At 38.4% G+C, this 17,436-nt stretch overlaps 1 protein-coding gene and 1 long non-coding RNA gene across 3 annotated transcripts in view; one reads left to right on the top strand and one right to left on the bottom strand.

The window, feature by feature from the left end:
• The window catches only part of LOC107974268 (uncharacterized), a 353,723-nt gene that overhangs the window by 317,536 nt on the left and 18,751 nt on the right, over positions 1–17,436 (top strand). The window contains exon 4 of the long non-coding RNA XR_010156300.1: positions 16,855–16,892. This is a non-coding gene — a long non-coding RNA (uncharacterized LOC107974268). The remainder of the gene's footprint in view (positions 1–16,854; positions 16,893–17,436) is intronic.
• NAA11 (N-alpha-acetyltransferase 11, NatA catalytic subunit) overlaps positions 1–17,436 on the bottom strand; it is a 264,061-nt gene that overhangs the window by 227,959 nt on the left and 18,666 nt on the right. The window lies entirely within an intron of this gene.

Raw genomic sequence — 17,436 nt, 5'->3', positions numbered from 1 at the left:
TGTGATAATAAACAGTAGGTCTCTCATTTCTCAAACACAAGGTGTTAGGAAGGCTGCTGCTGGGTTGGCAGAGGAGGTTCTCAGCCGTTCTCAGTGCATATGGCTCTTTGGGGTAGAAAGCGACCACCAGGCCCTCTCTTTTGCTCTCCTTTTCTCACAAATTATAGTCCATATGATAGATATTCTGACTTTCTTGTTTACTTCCTTTTTGAAGGTGAATTTGAGGTGATATAAAGAAGCAAAGGGCCAGGAAACTGACAGCAGAGAATGCTGGGTCTCTCCAGGAAGGTTTCGTTGGTCCCAAGATTTTATGTCCAAAATTGAACCAGGAGCCTCTCTAGTGGGATGTTTCTCTGGTTGACACAGTTGTGGGAGGGTTAGGATGGGGAGATGGGAGGAAGATATGGCATAGATAATATTCAATCCCAAATGTAATGGAACTCAGAACAGAAAAAGGAAAATGGTGTGCTCTATCCCAGATATGAAGCTCAACAAAGTAACATCATTAGGGCCAGAAATTGTCCTGTTGTGGCATTCCAAAAGCATATGAGCCTCTGTCCTACTCATTATAAATCTTTATCCTTTCCTCTCCCTCTGCTCTCTCTCTCATCAGCAGGCTAAAGAGAGGATACATCTCTCGCTTAAGCTTGGGGCTTTTTGGCACGAAGCTTGATTGTCTCGGTTTCTTCTTGGCAGATTTAAATTGTTAGAGAAATGAAACTCGTTTGAAAACAGTAGGCCCTGGCAGGCACTCTCCCAGGCATTGCCCAGGACTCCAGGAACAGTTGTCAACTTGCTGCATGGCATTTGTCTAGGTTGGGTTTGATCTTAGTCTCAGATCCCATATGGTAAGAAATAATTCTGTTTTAAAGTTTTGTGTATGACTGAGGTCAGAAGAGGGAGAGAACTTGCTGCATATGGAGTTTGCAGATTTTTTATACTGAAATTAAGATTTAATAAAGATGGGGGAGTAAGAACAAAAATTATTTCCATGAAAATGAGACAAAACTGAAAAGGGTATTTTTCTTTTCTCTGAATGTAAATCTCTATTTGACTATTAAATTCCTTAATTTTAAGATATTTCTATCATTGTGGAAGTACAAGAATACTGACAACTAATATGTATGTACAATATGGTATGTTAGAAATTAAAAGCACATTCACATATATATATTACTGAGTTTGAAAAAAACAGTTTTACTACAAATGGGGAAACAAAATAAAATAGTACCATTTCTAGTAGTATTAGTTCTTATATAATTTATTATCCAAGTTTTTGGTTTATTTTAAAAGAGCGTGTACAGCACCATATAAAGAATCTGGGCCAGGTGCGGTGGTTTACGCCTATAATCCCAGGACTTTGGGAGGCTGAGACCAGAGGATTGCTTAAGACCAGGAGTTGGGGACCAGCCTGGGCAACATATTGAGATCCTGTCTCTACAAAAAACAAAAAAATCAGCTGGGCATGGTGGTGTGTAACTGTAGTCCCAGCTACTAGGGGGTCTGAGGCAGGAGGATCACTTCAGCCCAAGAGATCGAGGCTGAAGTGAACTATGATGGTGCCTGTCTACTCCAGCGTGAGCAAAAGAGTGAGACCCTGTCTCAAAATTAAAAATAAAAAAGAATTGGGCCGGGCCTGGTGGCTAATGCCTGTAATCTCAACACTTTGGGAGGCCGAGGCGGGTGGATCACCTGAGGTTAGGTGTTCGAGACCAGCCTGACCAACATAGAGAAACCCTGTCTCTACTAAAAATACAAAATCAGCTGGGTGTGGTGGTGCATGCCTGTAATCCCAGCTACTCGGGTGGCTGAGGCAGGAGAATCGCTTGAACCGGGAAGGCAGAGGTTGCGGTGAGCCAAGATCACCCCAATGCACTCCTGGGCAGCAAAAGTGAAACTCCGTCTCAAAAAAGAAACAAACAAATAAATAAATGTAAAATAAAAAAAAATCTAGTAGGCAATAATATGCTTAGAGGTTCTGATGAAACGTGTTATATAGTATTTTCAAGTTTGTCTTTAGACTTCCAATAGGACATAGTAATAGTAAATAATTGAAATTAAAATGCTTCCCCAAAATTTGAGATGTGGGTAGATAAGCATAAATTTTTGAATCAATTTCTAGTTAAATCCATACTGTAATTTGATTGTGCAATTACAAATTTCATCTTCTTTTCTCCATCTCTATACCACTATTTGGAGAGAGAGATGGCTACTTAACAGCTGGAACTGTGAAAACAGAATAAATTTCAGAGCATCTAAATGTGTGTGCCGCTCCAATAAATATTTTAGACATCAGAAACAGTTGGTGTTGTCAACCCCTAAGTGTCAGGTCTACTTCCTCTGTTTATTTTTCCCCTACCACCCACTATTGTTTCTCTTTGACACACAGCCTCTTCTTATTGCAGAATCTCAGAGGAGCAAACACTAGGCCCTTTTCACAGAATCAGTTTAATATAGACTAGTATGAATGATGATTCATACTATTCAAAGAACTATTAATGAAAACTTTCTATATCTGGTGGTTCATGGGTTAAACTCAGTTGTCACCCGACATCTCCAAACTGATTTTTGACCTGGATTTGTTCCTTACATATATGACCATCTCCTTCCATTAACTCAGGTTAAGCAGAAGCTAAAACAGAATAGAGTAAACCAGGGGTAGAGGACCAATCTGATTAAATCTAACAATTTGTACATCTGTGCCTGACTTTCATCACTTCTTATGATTGCGTATAAAGTACCTGCTGTTGAATGAGGGATTAAGCCCATTCCAATTATTGATGCTTTTTAACTTTACAGATGTCAAAGGCATTCCTTCAAACCTGTTCATTTCCAGAGCAAGGCTTTTCCAGATGGGAATTAGAAAGCAAGATTTGACAAAATCTGCTTCTCTGTTACTCAGTACAAAGGAATATTACAGTAACGCTCCCATTTCTGTTAATCCATTCATTTCAGGTTTGATTTACCTTTTTTGCTTTGATGTAAAAATCTCTGTGGCTTTATAGGATTATATGTTGCTATATTCAGGTTTTGAATGAATCACACTGTATGCATTTTAATATGATTTCTCTGACTCCAAAGCCAGGATTAACCTGTTGTTTTTGATTAAAAAGATGCTATGTCTAGATTTCAGAGGAGTGTTAGATTTCTCTGCTTATCTACTGTTTTTCTTCTTTTTAAATAGACAAAAGAAATTATATTTGTTGTCTATATTGATGAAATAAAGAAAAAAAGTATAGTTTTTTAAAGAATTTAAATATTAACACTCAATATAAACTGTTGTATAAATAAGAGTGAAAGTTTTTTTTAACACTGTGTTTTGCATGCCCTCTGTTGACTTCTTGCTAAATCGTGATTACTAAAGTAGACCTCATTTAAACCACAGGAAGGAAAAACTTTGGTGACTGGTCATGTCATAGAAATTAGATATTTTTAAAAATGGTTACCTTAGTGTTTAAAAACAAAGGGAAAGACTCTGATCTTCCCTCATTCGGTGCTGCCAACTTTTCTTGACTCTTCTAAAATTGTATGTGAAGCAAAAAGTTACAGTAGAGAATCTCAATAATATTCTAAAGAATAACAATATAGTAATGGCAAAATCTTAGAGATGCTTAAAATGGACAGACACTGCTCTAAAAACTTTACCTATATCAAGTCAATTAATTTTCCCAAAGCATTTGGGAGTTGATCCCATTATTTTAATTATACAGATAAGGAAAATGAAGACAGAAGTGAAGAAATTATTCAAGCTTATATGGCAGAAGCATGGTTCAAACTTGGCAAATTTGGTTCAAGTCCATGTTCTTAACCACTATGCTAGTTATGTTTACATGGTCAACCCAGAAAATATATAAAATGAATTAAACTCAATCTAATGAGAATATGGTAATGAACAAGTGAGAAATCGAATGACCAACTGGTCCATTTTTCTCTCCTCCACAAACTTCCTTTTTAAAAGTATGGTATGGTTTAAATGTGTCCCCCAAAATTCATGTGTTGAAAACTAAATTCCCAGTGCAACAGTGTTAAGAGGTGGGATCTTTAAGAGAGGATTAGATCAAGACATCTCTGCCCTCCTGCATGGATTAATGCTATTATCTCAGGAATGGATTAGTTATCTCAGGAGTGGTGTCCTGATAAAATGATGAGTTGGACCCTTTGTCCCCATTGCTCTCAAACCCTCTCTTACCTTCTCACCTTCATGGGATGATGCAGCATGAAGACCCTTGCTAGATGCCACCACCTTGATATTGAACTTCCTGGCCTCCATTAAGTGTAAATCACTCAGTCTGTGGCATTCTGTTGTAATAGGACAAAATGGACTAAGACAAAGTAGAAATTCCAGATATGGGTTCCATAGTACATCAATGCTGAGCCCATTTCTAAATTTTAAGCACAGCTCATCTGCCAAGTTGCTAAGGTTTTAGCCTATGACTCATAAGCCCTTTGGACTCATTACCACATCGTCTCCCTTTGAACTTACCCTACAATCAAGGAACAGAAATACAGGGTAAAGAAGAATCTAGCTGCGAAAACTAGATTCAAACAATTAACCAATGTTTGTGGAGGGCACATACTGATTTTCCTACATCAGTGATTGGGAAAGAAATTGAAGTTTATATACACATTGCTAAATAAGAACAGAGACAATGCACATCCGAATCAACTTTTGGCAATCATAAAAGGCAATGTTTATGAACATGTCTAAATGCAAATTAGAAACAAATCATTGTTTATTAAAATCAGTTTCATTTAATCTTTGATATTTCTAATATTTGCTAGGAAAGATTCCTGTCTTATATTTCTATCTGGTGGCTTTGTTCAAATCACTCTCTAAGGTTCTTTTATCCAGTTTATTATAAATAAATTAAACATTACTCTGTATCCTCGAGGAAAGAGGATTTTAAATTTAAATATCTATAAGCATTTCTATGTATCTGAAAGTAGACATGATGCTAAAAATGAAAAATGATCCATAGTTTTCTAATAATATACAATTTGTATACTCTTATTTATATTTTCAACTAGATTCTGAACTCTTGAAGGAAAAACCTTCTTATTGCCTATTTTTGTATAATTTACGCCTATAGTTCATCCCCATTCCCTCATCCCATACTATAGTGATTTCAGTGATATGGATATAGTAGGTGTTTAATAAATATTTGCTGTGTGAATAAATTGCTTTCCATTACTGAAGCTACTTTGAGAATTATTTTTGAAACAATAAAGAGTCTCAGAAAGAATATAGTAGACAAGGTTTGAAACAGGGTTTGCATGTAAATTAAGCATCTTTCTTCAGGTCTCTGATTTTGACATAATCCAAATACTGCTTCACTATAAAGCAAAGAGGCATGTTAGTGCATCTTATTCTGTCTTAGGGAGTCAAAAGGTGCAATGCAATAGAAGAGGTGATGTTGGAACTTGCTTTTTGGCTGCATGCTTTGCCTTTCAAGCACTAACTGAGCTGCAGCATAAGGTGTGAAATTAGGACAAATGTTCCAAGTCCTAGAAAATGAGTGTTTTATTTAACTCCATCTTGCTCAGGAAATCTGTTTCAGGATTACAGGCTTTCAGAAAAGATTGTTGACTAAGGGATATTTAGGTTGATAAATAGAAACAAAAAAACTGCATGATCTTTGACAACAAAACTAAAATAAATGCTGACACACAAAAGCAACTTTGATAATGCTACTCACAATAGTACTCCAGAGTTTACTTTTAGACACATAAGGAAGGACCTGTAGATAAACTCTCAGGAGTTGGTTTATCCCCCCAAACCATAATATCCCCTGTGCTAAACACTGGGAAATTGTATTACTTTAAAAAAGCAGGAGAGAAAATGTTCAAAATGCTAGACATTAAATGGGTAGTATAAACAATCTTCAATTGCAAAAACTCTTTGCTGTTCAATTTAAAAAGACAGCTTAGAAAAACTAGTCAAGGATAAAGTATCATGCTTCTCATAGTATTTTCTATCTCCATCATTGATAAAGTAATGCAGAACAGATTGAGTTATTATAACCATGAACTTCTTATTTATTTAATATAAAATATACAATTTGTTCTTCTGTTCTGAGAGTTCTATTCCTCTGAGAAGTAACATGTCTTTAAAGTATTAGATTAGGTGAAGCCTGTCTAGTTGTTTATATTCATTCTTGAGCTAAGCTAATATTAATAAATGGATTCTTACCACTTTTAAAAGATATCCTTTTTCTTTTATTTTGCTATTTGAAATGTCTTACTTTCACTAAACCAAATTCTTCCTTCTGAAATTACTTCATTCTGTGTAATTCTGTGTGGAAGTGGAAGTAGAAGTAGCAAATATATACTGAATCCTGTATTATATGACAGAAAATCTTTTGCCTTACATTGACCTAGTTAATCTTCATCATAACAGTTTGAGGAATGTTACTAATTATCCCCTTTTTACACATGAGGAAATTAAGGCACAAAGAAGGTAAGCAACTTGTCCAGAGTTACACAGCTTAAAACTATGAAGCCAAGCTTCAACTTCTGGAAGTCATCCTTTTAACCAATAAGCCATTCTTGACAGAGGACAACATTTTGTTCATCTTTGTATTCCTACACCTTACCCAGTGCCTAGAACTTATTAGGCACTTACAGAACATTTATAAAACAGAGCGCTTATTAAGCTTTAGAATGTACCTCCCTTTATTTCTTTTCTTACCTCTGCAGCCAGATTCACACCTTGGCCTTCCTTATCTGGGAAAGAGCTCCTCATTAATTTCAGCATTCAATCTTCAATTGATACTCAGTTTCAAGTACAGTTTTGACCTTCTCATTTAATTCCCTTGCTCAAAAATTGACCATGGACCCCATTACCTCTGAACTCTTGTGTCTGGCATTGAAGGCTCTCTTTTCTTTGTCCTAGCCTATCTTAGTTCTTGTCTCCCAGAAGCCAGTATGCCAAATTCTACTACTCAGTGTTGTCATAGAATGCCCTATGATTTAACATTTATCCCCACCCATAGACCACTGAATGTTTTTCCTTTGTTGTTATGTGCTCCTGAATTCTCACTCCCATCTAATCCCCATTTATGATTAAGGCTATTGATTCTTCAACGCTTAAATTAATGGCAGCGGCAGACCATCCAGAGCAGCTGCTGTCATCAGGGAGGCACAGGCAGTGGCAGCAGGAGCGGCTGTGGGAGCATCATCAATGGCAGCAGTGGGTCCCCTGTGCCTTCTGTCCCTGAGCAGCAGACTGCACTGCTCCCACCCTCCTGAGGCCAGGCAGGACCTGCTCCCAGGTCCAGAGCCTCTGCTGCTCTGCACCCTGGCCATGCAGTTGCCGCTGTCGCCTGCCACCGCTGTGGGGAGGGTGTGGGGAGGAGGCAGAACTGGCCCCGGAGTGGTGCTGCACTCCACAGAGCTGGCAGGAACTAGGGACAAGCGAGAGCCTCCGTGGAGCCCACCGCCCTGGGGGCTACTGTGATGGAGCCAGGCTGAGCCACCCACTGGATGGGGAGCAGTGTGGTCAGGCACAGAGGAGTGGACAGAGAGGGCCTCAGCGAGGACCTGGAGCTCCGGCCCCAGATTGTGAGGAGGTGCAGCTGGGGCTGCCACACACTCCATGGAGTGGGCGAGAGCTCCACCCTCCCAAACGTAGGGCCTGGGCATCTCTGCACTTTGCACCCTCAGGAGCCCAGGAAAGCCCCCCTGTCCCCTCAGGCTGGGCAGTGTCTGCTCCCACTGACTTGCCTCTCCCCATTCCTGGTGCCTGCTCCAATCTCAGAGCAGGGTTGGGGCCAAGCCCAGGTGCTGTCACAGCCCATCCAGGTATGCACTCACTCGGGGTAGTGCTGACATGCCAGCCCCCTCATGCCTCAGCCCCCTCCAGACTTTGGGTGCCAATAAGCACGTGGTGGGGGGAGTTGAAGGGGGACTGAGGGCAGCTCGGCGCTGGCCTGCAGGTGCCCCTTGGTGCAAGCAGCCTGGGTGCCATGGACAGCAGCAGGAGGCAGACAGGCTTCTGTGTGGAAGGGGGTGGGTCCCTGTTGAGGCCCCACCTTCAGGCTAGGGAGGGCCTGAAGGCTGGGGGGCAGGCTGCCAGTCCTGCAGACCATAGTGGGAATTTGTGGTGCCTTTTCTGGGCCCACCAATGGCTGCTCATGGACCAATCAGCATGTACTTCCTCCCCACTGAGGCTGATAAAAGCCCAGGGCTCAGCCAGAGCAGAGCAGATGATGGGAAGAGCAGCTGCAGAGAGGAGCTACATTTTCTGCTGGGAGCTGAACACTTGTTGGGACTACCTGCCTGAAGAGAGGTGCTATCCTCTCTGCTAGGAGCTGAACACTCATCTGGACACCCTGGCTGCAGAAAGGAGCTGCCCCCTGCAGGTCTCCCCTGAGCTGTTCTATTGCCCAATAACGCTCCCCTTCGTCTTGCTCACCCTTCACTTGTCTGCATATCTCATTCTTCCTGGTCACATGACAAGAAGTCGGGACCCACTGAATGGTGAGGCTAAAAGAGCAGTAACACGAACAGGCCTGAAACATGTCCCTTGCTTGCCAGGTTGCGGGAGAAGAAAAGGAGAGAAGAGTTGTGGCCCTTTGGGGATCCCAGACCTAGGAGCTCCCCAAGCCAGGGCTGTGACTCCCTCTTTGGGATCCTGTGGTTCCTGGCATCTCCAAGATTCCAGGTGCCACCACATTCCTTAGTGCCAGCTGTGGAAGCTGCTTATGGTGCGCCTGGTCTGGCTGTAGCCTTGCAGAGAGCCAGCCCCAGTGCCAGCACCTGGAGTTCCCACCCCACTGCAGCAGTTGGTGTGTCTGACTGTGCACAGTGGCCAGACCCCACACTCACTCACACACCCCTCACTGTTCCATGCCTGACTCGCCCTTGGCAGACATGGATACACGCCCTTGGCAAGCATGAGACCCAGACCAGTGGTATGAGCCGAGTGCAGCCTACTGGCCAAGTGGGCAAAATGAGCCCAGTGGGCCCAAGCAAAACTGCCAAAGGTGTCATCGGCCACAGAGGTTTCCAGCCAGGAAATGGACATCCCGAAGATCCCATAACAAAATCAAATGTTAACACTTTAATAACATGTTCTCCACTGATTTTACTTGACTATATTTTATTTCTCTTTGGATTCAAGTAATAGTTGATTACATTTTGCTTTATGTTAAATGCCTTTGTCTTTTTCTACTTGTTAGGTTATAAACATCTTGAGAGCAAGGACTAAATCTTACTTATCTTTATTAAGAACTAACAGTGGAACACACAGAAAATCCATGGATATACTGTCAGACTGTCACCAAATATACATTCAACATTTTTCTTACTTGTGAGACTGATTTTGAGAAAATTTGCTATCACAGAATCACTAAACTTTAGAGCAGGTAGACTCCTGCAATGATTTTATTTACTTGCTATATTTTACCAATAAGAAAACCGAGGCATAGAGAAGTTGAGACTTTCTACACACCAGTGCCTAGTCTTCATGATGCTTATGCCCAACCCTGAGTCCTTTCCTCTATATAATCCTGCCTCATTACATTTCTGAAAGACGGAGAAGTTTTATAACAACAAGATGAAAGACTTTGGAAGTTTACAGAGGCTATCAGGCTATCTTCTCATAGACCCATCATTTGTCCAGCAGAAAGAGACTAAAAAGGCTTATAAGAATATCAAGACCCCAATGTTGTACTTATGGTTTGACTTTATATCTCTGACTAATTACAGAATTTGATTATTTAAAAAGTTTTTTTATATCAAATCTTGGTTTATACTTTAAATTTTTTTGATATTTATTATATATCAGTTGACATTTCCTCCTCTCCACCCCAAACAAACAAAAACCCCAAAATAAAAACTGTTGGATAGAGCTGTTCTCTATCCATAAGCATTGTTAAGCATTGTTTCCTCATTTTATGGATAAAGAATCTCAAAGGAAGCAACTTTGTCAATATTAGGATTGTGACCTTAACCTGGAGAGTAGCCAGGAGGAATCTGTTCTCATATTGCAGATACCAGGACATTCTGCTTCCTCAAGAGATGGTAACTCTAACATCTTGATGTGACTCTACAATATCTAAGGAATGATTTTGTTAGCAATGGAGACTGCGAGTGACAGGTGCTAGTAAGTCTGAACCAGCCACCACTGCCAATGAGCTCTGGCCTGGTTCAGCTTGGTTTCCCCATTCGCTTTCAGGTGATGGAAATGTCATGCTTTAACATGCCCAGTTATAATACTAGTGGCAATCTGTTGTACCTTCCCAAAGAGACATTCATGCTTATAGGGGCAAGTATTCACAGGCACTGAAAAAGTAGAACTATCTTGAGAATTTGTAAAAATGACATGGAATGACGTTGAGAACTGCTTCATTCACTGGATGTAGGCAATGATTTTCCTAAGGTGTTAGGCAAAATGCATGCCATTTGTATGTGGGAAGAAAGAATGGCAACAGAGGGAACATTACAATGAAATTTGGTTTTATACCTTGCCATATACTTTAACATGTTTCATCTCAAAGCACATTTTGTTGCCTATTTCAAGTTAAAGTCCCAACTTCTGACATTGATCTTTGATGTGCCCCCACAATATGGCCCCCCTACCCTGCACTTCTATTGCTTCTTCCCTTCATATCTTACCTGCCTTAGTCAACATAAACTACTCATTATGCTTACAACATGCCGATTCAGCAAAATTCAAAGAAACAAACATTTGATAAATGTCCACCATATGTTTGGAATTTTGCTAAGAACTATACAGGGCAGGAAGAGAAGGCATTTCTTCTATCCTTAAGTAATTGGAAATCTAATGGGAAAGACAAGCAAGTACATAAATTAATCTGATATGAAGTAGAGTGAGCGGTAGGGAGGGCAAAAATGTTGAAAAGTAAATTGGGTTATATGAGGACATCAAAAGAGGTTATTTAAGTGTGTGTGTTTTTTTAATGCATTGGGATCCTCTAAAAGGTTTTGAATAGGGAAAGAATGAGCAGAACATGAGGTGGACATTAGAAAGGATAAGCTAGAGAGATGGATATTAAAATTAGAGAAGCCATATTTTAAGAAGGTTGTAATAGCAGTTCGTGTCAGGTAATGATAAGGGCCTGAAAGGTAATCACTGATAGTAGAAGTGAGATGAAAGGGATGCACTCCATGACTTTGCAGTAAGAATGTCCTTATATTACAGTGGTTAAGCGTGTGAATTCCAGAGTCACACACAGGTTTGCATCATGTCTCTGCCATTCATTAGCTATGTCACCTTAAATGAATTAGCAAACTGATCTATGCATCAGAATCCATGTATCTAAAGTGCAGATTATCTTGGCACTCAAGTCAAAAGTGTGTTCTTAGTTCACATGGAATAATCTTTATAAAATGCCTGCCACAGAGTAAGTACTGAATAAACATTTCATATTATTGTGGAGAAGTTTTAAGACAGATGGTTGAAGAATTTGATCAGAATATCCTCCCCTCCAAGTTTATTTTTCTTTCCACTTGCTTCTCTACCTTGTTGAAATCTGCCCATCTCTATTGCACTCCACTATGAAGAGTTCCTTGAATAGTCCTGTGCACAATGATCTTTCCTACCTCTGTGTTTTTAAAATATTGATCATCTTTACTAATCAAGAGACACTTAGCATTTACCTCATGCTGTTAAATATATTTCTTTGATACAATTTTTTGATGAATAATATGTCAATTCCTGTTTATCAGCATTAAATAAATTGTAATGCAGATTAACCAGAGGAAGTGATTTTACTTCGGGCTCATTTCTTGATGATAGAATCCACTTCTAGCTCCTCAGTTCAAGGTCTTTAAGAAGAAAATACAATAAGTTAAAAATACTTCTGTACATGGTGGTGATAAAAGCTGGGCACCCATGGAAAAGCAGAAGAGCTCCAGCATGGGGACCAGCAAGCACAAGGGCTCTAGCTATACGAGGGACCAAGTGTGGAGGAGCCAAATCCATTTTATAATAGCTCACAAAAAATATTTGAATTTAATTTAACTTTGCAGGGCAAAGAAGTTACCGTTTACAACAATAGCTAATTTTATCTTACAATTTACTGTATTCTAAAAGAGGTTTAACATTATTTTGTCTGGAATGGAAGGCAGTCAGCCTTACTTTAAGGAATCTTCTATTTCTTTTAAAAATGATGGATGCTAAAATGCTTCCATAGCAGAACTAGAGAAAAATAAAAGACTGGCCAAACGAATTTCCTCTTATTCTATTTAGTTGGTTTATTTGGCTCTGCATTAGTAGAAATACATAAATAATTTTAAGAAATGATATATGGAATATTTTGAGAGTATAAATGTGTATACGGGATACAAGGGCATCAGAGGGACTTTGTTTTGAAATATGCACTTTTAATGTAGATTGATACCATAGAATAGAAATTGAAATTATATTACAGATTTCTGCTTTGAATAACTTTGTGAATTTTCCTTCTTTTCTGAAGATCTAAATCATATCTTCTCTTTCCTTATGTCAGTCTTCCCAAATGTATTGGTATTCTTTTCTGTGAGAGGTATTATTAATTCATCTATACAATAAGTATTCAAGGAAAATGTCACTGATTTATTCTTGTTAAGTTTAGGTTGCAAGTGTAAAAATCTATAAACAATCAAAATGATGGTAGGACAAAATGAAAATGGATGTGCAGTTGCTGACTAATATTAATCTGACAAATTTTAAATAGTTTTCTACAAAGACACCCAAATCCTTCATAACAAAGTCTCATTTTTTTGTGTCATTGCATTGTCTGAGACTGTATATGTGTATATAATGTATATATCTTTATTCTATATATGTATATTTGCATTATATTTGTATATACATTTGTGTGTATATTCACATATATTTCATATCTATAGCATCAACTACTTCATAATACAAGTGATATGTGTAACTTTCAAGTAAAATGGTTTAAAGAAGAAATTGTTTGCTTGCCACTTAATCTCTTTTTCCCTTCTTACAAAATGGAACATGGACTAGTATGTGTAATCCAACCTCAACCAATCCAGAGAAGAACACTGGAGGAAATGGAAGAGAAACAAGATATCTATAGGGAAAGAGCTTCCCTGCTGGCCTGGAAATGCTCATCCCTGGATCGTTAGATAAGACAGAAATAAAATTCTATTTTGTTTGAGACTTTGAATTTTAGGGTTTTGTTGTTGTTGTTGTTACAGCTGCTTAAAATATACACCCAAAGTAATATATTTGCCATCTTGACTTTTTAATTTGTGCATCCTTCCCTTTTCATTCCTGTTCTCTTGAGGCCTTTTATATATATATATATATATAAACCTCCCAACATAAATGTTTTCAAAAAGCATGCAAAAAAGCAGTCCTAACTGGGAAAGAAACAACATAAGAGATAAATGTACAGGTCAGTTTTTACTGCTAACATGGACCATCTGAAAATCTTTGCAAAGACACTCACTTTTCTTTATTTTCAGATGCAAATTTGATAATATCTTCTTGGCCTTTGTTCATTTATTATTTTATTTTACATTAATTTGAGTAGGGGTCTTGCTCTGTCGCTCAGGCTGGAGTGCAGTGGCATAATCATGATCACTGCAGCCTCAAACTCCAAGGAAGCCTGGGACGACAGGTGCGCATCATTACACCCGCTCTTCCTGACCTTTGTTAATCACAGTGATGATCAAGATAACATAGTGGGAGAATTGGTGAACTGGGACTTAATTTAAGGGGAGATGGGAAAGGAACACAGTGCCATTTGAAAGTAGCTAGCTGTTCAGACAGGAAGGCTCCTTGGAGCAGATAGGCTTTGGTCTGAGATAAAACATTTGGGCAACCTTCTAGAATTAAGTCAATAATGCTTCCCTTTTTGTTTTGGGAGAAGAATGTAATTGGTAGTCTTTTGACTTGGGTAATGGACGTTACCACTCTGTCAGACTCCTTGGTAGGTTTAAAAGTTGCTGAGAATAAGTTTGCAGATTGGCGTCGGAACCAAAAGAAGTAAGAGTATGAAAACACAGACCCTTTCACTTAAAGATCAAAATGATTAGAATGTCTCTAATGAGCCTAGATGGCCTGAGAAAGAAATCTCCACACATTTTCTGACCTCTTTCATCTTTATATCACATTTTTGTTTTTAATATATGATTGTTTTACTAATTTTTAAAAACTCATGTTGATTCATTTTGTTATTTTTCCTCTGCTCTATGGCATACTTTTCTTAGTGACAGCTCGACAGCTCTTCGACCATCATGTGTTTTTCTGTTTTTGCACCTCTTTTGTCTTTCAGTTGTTAACATATTTGGACTAAGATATTTACATATATCAATAAAATTAGAATTGAGAAGATCCTTTATTTAGCCAAATTTTCTCTGATCTTATCATGAACCTCAGCATCTGTAGATAGCAGTTTCTCAGTTAAAAAATTATGGTCTACAGAGCAGAGTCAACTGAGTGTCAGCAATTTAAACTGTATTCATCACAAAATACAAATTTGAAGAAAATTGCAAGCAATTTTATTAAAAAATGTAAAACAGCACAACATTGCAAAATATATTCTTCAGAAAATTGCCAGTGACACAGTGTTAGAAACAGGTACAGGCTAAGAAAATGATTAAGAATGTGTATGTGAACCAAAAATAATTATCCCATTTATTTTTTAAGGTACGAATAATTCATATAAAGACATTTTTTATTTTGCTTTAATAACAAATGTTAGTTCTATATTTTGGCAAGAATATTTTTATATTTTCAGCAATGAATAAAGTTCATTGAACAGCCAATGAGATAATGATATTAAATTGTAAGTCCAATATACATATTTCAAAGAAATTATATAATTTTTACTACTTTTCCTGCTCCATTTCATCCTCAAAAATATCCTTTTTGGGATTTTTATATGGTCACACTACCTAGAAATTATGCATATGAGAGTATTAAACCCAATGAAACACTTGAATCTAGGTAGTGACGGTGGGGGTGCTGGTTTCAGGCAGACTGTAAGAGTGATTTGAGAACCCCTCTTGAGCCCCTTGCCCTAGTATCTTGAGTATGCTATACCTGTTTGGGTGCAAATTAAAAGAACTCTGTCAGTGAAAAGGTGTCATACTGAGAGGCCAGGGTTCCTGTGGCAAGGAGCAGACATAGATGAATATAATCCTAGGAATAAAGAGACTACATTTCTTTCTCTACCCACCATGTCCCACGTGATGCACTAAGAAGCTGTCCCCAGACTGGCAGTGGTACCTCATGTCTCTGTCATAGTAGCAGTCGCCTGTCTTCATGGGCTGAATTCTTTCTCAGGATGTTCTTTGGTTCTTCATGTAGAGAATACTGCCGGGACTGACCCATGTCTTTTCTGAATCACCTCTGACATATGACCAGGTTAGGCCATAGATAGACTTTATCTTCAAACAGAGGCTCTTCCCCCACCATGTATGCAAATAAAGTGGTGATTAATAACTAAGGTAAAATACTTTACATAGATCTTAAATATTTATCCAAAAATCTTGGAAAACAAGACTCCTAATACTATACTGCCTTTTAGAAAATTATATTCCACATATTTCACAAAGTAAAACATGACTGCCATGGCAGTATAGTCATCAGTTCATTTCTGAGATCTAGAAGTTTTATGTGCCTAAAATTTCACAAATCATTTGAAAGATTGTTCAGTTTCTCTAGAAAAGCCGATATGGCTCAATGAACAGGGCCTTCTTCCTAAGCTGTGCATCTGGGTAGGATGCTGGCACATGTTCACCTGCAGGATGTCCTGGTTCACAAAAGCTTTTTTCACTTCCTGCTCTCATTTGATAGGAAGTAGTGAGATGGGGAAGCTTTTCATATGAACATAGAAGCAAGAAGATGTGATCTTATCATTTGATTATGTATTATAAGGACACTTAAAAGAATAGAATGGTGAGAAAAAAGCTTTCTCCTCTTTAATAAGAGGATCTCAAACAGGCATCTTCCTCATTTTTTAGGTATATTGAAAGACTCTCAAATGGTATAACATAATAATCCTCAAAAATCTAGTTTTCATCATTTTTTCTACTAGTAATTTGTACATTTCTCTTCTTTACATCCCCTTTGAAATTAATTAGCCTATCCTACTTACATGTCTACTTCTTCAGAGTTAACTCATTTATAAAAACAGATGTTTCCCTGAGGAATATGCTTTCATGCTTGCTTTATGCAGCTCTGGCAAGCCCTGTTCCAACTAACTATCTGACATTTCACTCTTCTTAATAGAGAAGTTATGATGGAAGAATATTCACAGCCAAAGTTCAAGCAATTAAGGGAACATTGATTTCCATATGGAATCAATGAAAAGCTGGATGTCTGAGCAAGTTAGAGATGACTTAACTTTGGGCCTTTCTATCTTCATTTCCTTATTTATCTTTAAACAAGAAAGAGAACTGTATTGCATTAGCTTGTAAGGGCTGTGATAACAAAATACCACAGACTGTGTGGCTTAAATGACAGAAATATATAGTCTCACAGTTTGGGATGCTAGAAGCCTGAGATCAAGGTGTTGGCCGAGTTGATTTTCTAAGGCCTCTCTCCTTGGCTTGCAGATGGCCATTTTCTCCCTGTATCTTCACACAGTCTTTCCTCTCTAGGTGTCATCTGTGTCTAATCTCCTCTTATTATAAGGATACTAGTCAAATCAGATTTGGGCCCATCCTAATGGCTTCATTTTAACTTAATTATTTCTTTAAAGGTGCTATGTCCAAATAGTCACATTCTGAGAGAGTAGGAATTAGAAGTTCACACATGAATTTTGGGAGGGACAAGATTCAGCCCATAACAGAAATCATGGTTATAACTTTTATTTTTCAATAACAGTACTTTGAAAAATGACATTGTGTCTGTTTCTTCCATTTTAAAAGGAATACAACATGTTTAAGACCACAGAACATCTGCATAGGTAAGTATAAATCTTGTTGGCATTTTAATTTTCTCACTGGAAACCTTGTTTTCATGTGCAAGTGCTGAAGGTTCTGGAATATTTTTTCATTATTGCTCTCGTTATGAAAGCAGCTGTTCAATGAACACAGCATATTTCGTTACCTCATCAAGAAGCAGAGGAAGATTATGTTGTGATCAAGTTTTGTATAGCTATAGTCAAAGCTTTTCTGATTGTTTGAGCCTGGTGGTTGATTTAATAGGTATACTCCAGGGCAGTTACTCATCCCTGATATATGTCCAACCCAAAACTCCAAGTTATTTATGTAAATGATGCTTTATATGCCTTCCATGCAGATAAATCCCAGTTGACAGAACTGTTTAAGAGATGAGTGTGCTCCCAACTGGGATTACGGTCACAGTATTTATCTATATCAACTTTCATGTTACTTCACTGGCAAATTGGGAGCTTTGGAGGATAAGAGGATAACATATGATCGGGAGAATCTATTTTCTGCTCTGAAGGTAGTATCTCAACATTTCAGTACACTGTGCATCTAGGAAGA

The sequence above is a fragment of the Pan troglodytes genome, chromosome 3 (genome assembly GCF_028858775.2).
Source record: "Pan troglodytes isolate AG18354 chromosome 3, NHGRI_mPanTro3-v2.0_pri, whole genome shotgun sequence".
Taxonomy (NCBI): Eukaryota; Metazoa; Chordata; class Mammalia; order Primates; family Hominidae; genus Pan; species Pan troglodytes.
The sequence above is the reverse complement of the archived record's forward strand: the minus strand, read 5'-3'. Positions and strand labels throughout refer to the sequence as shown.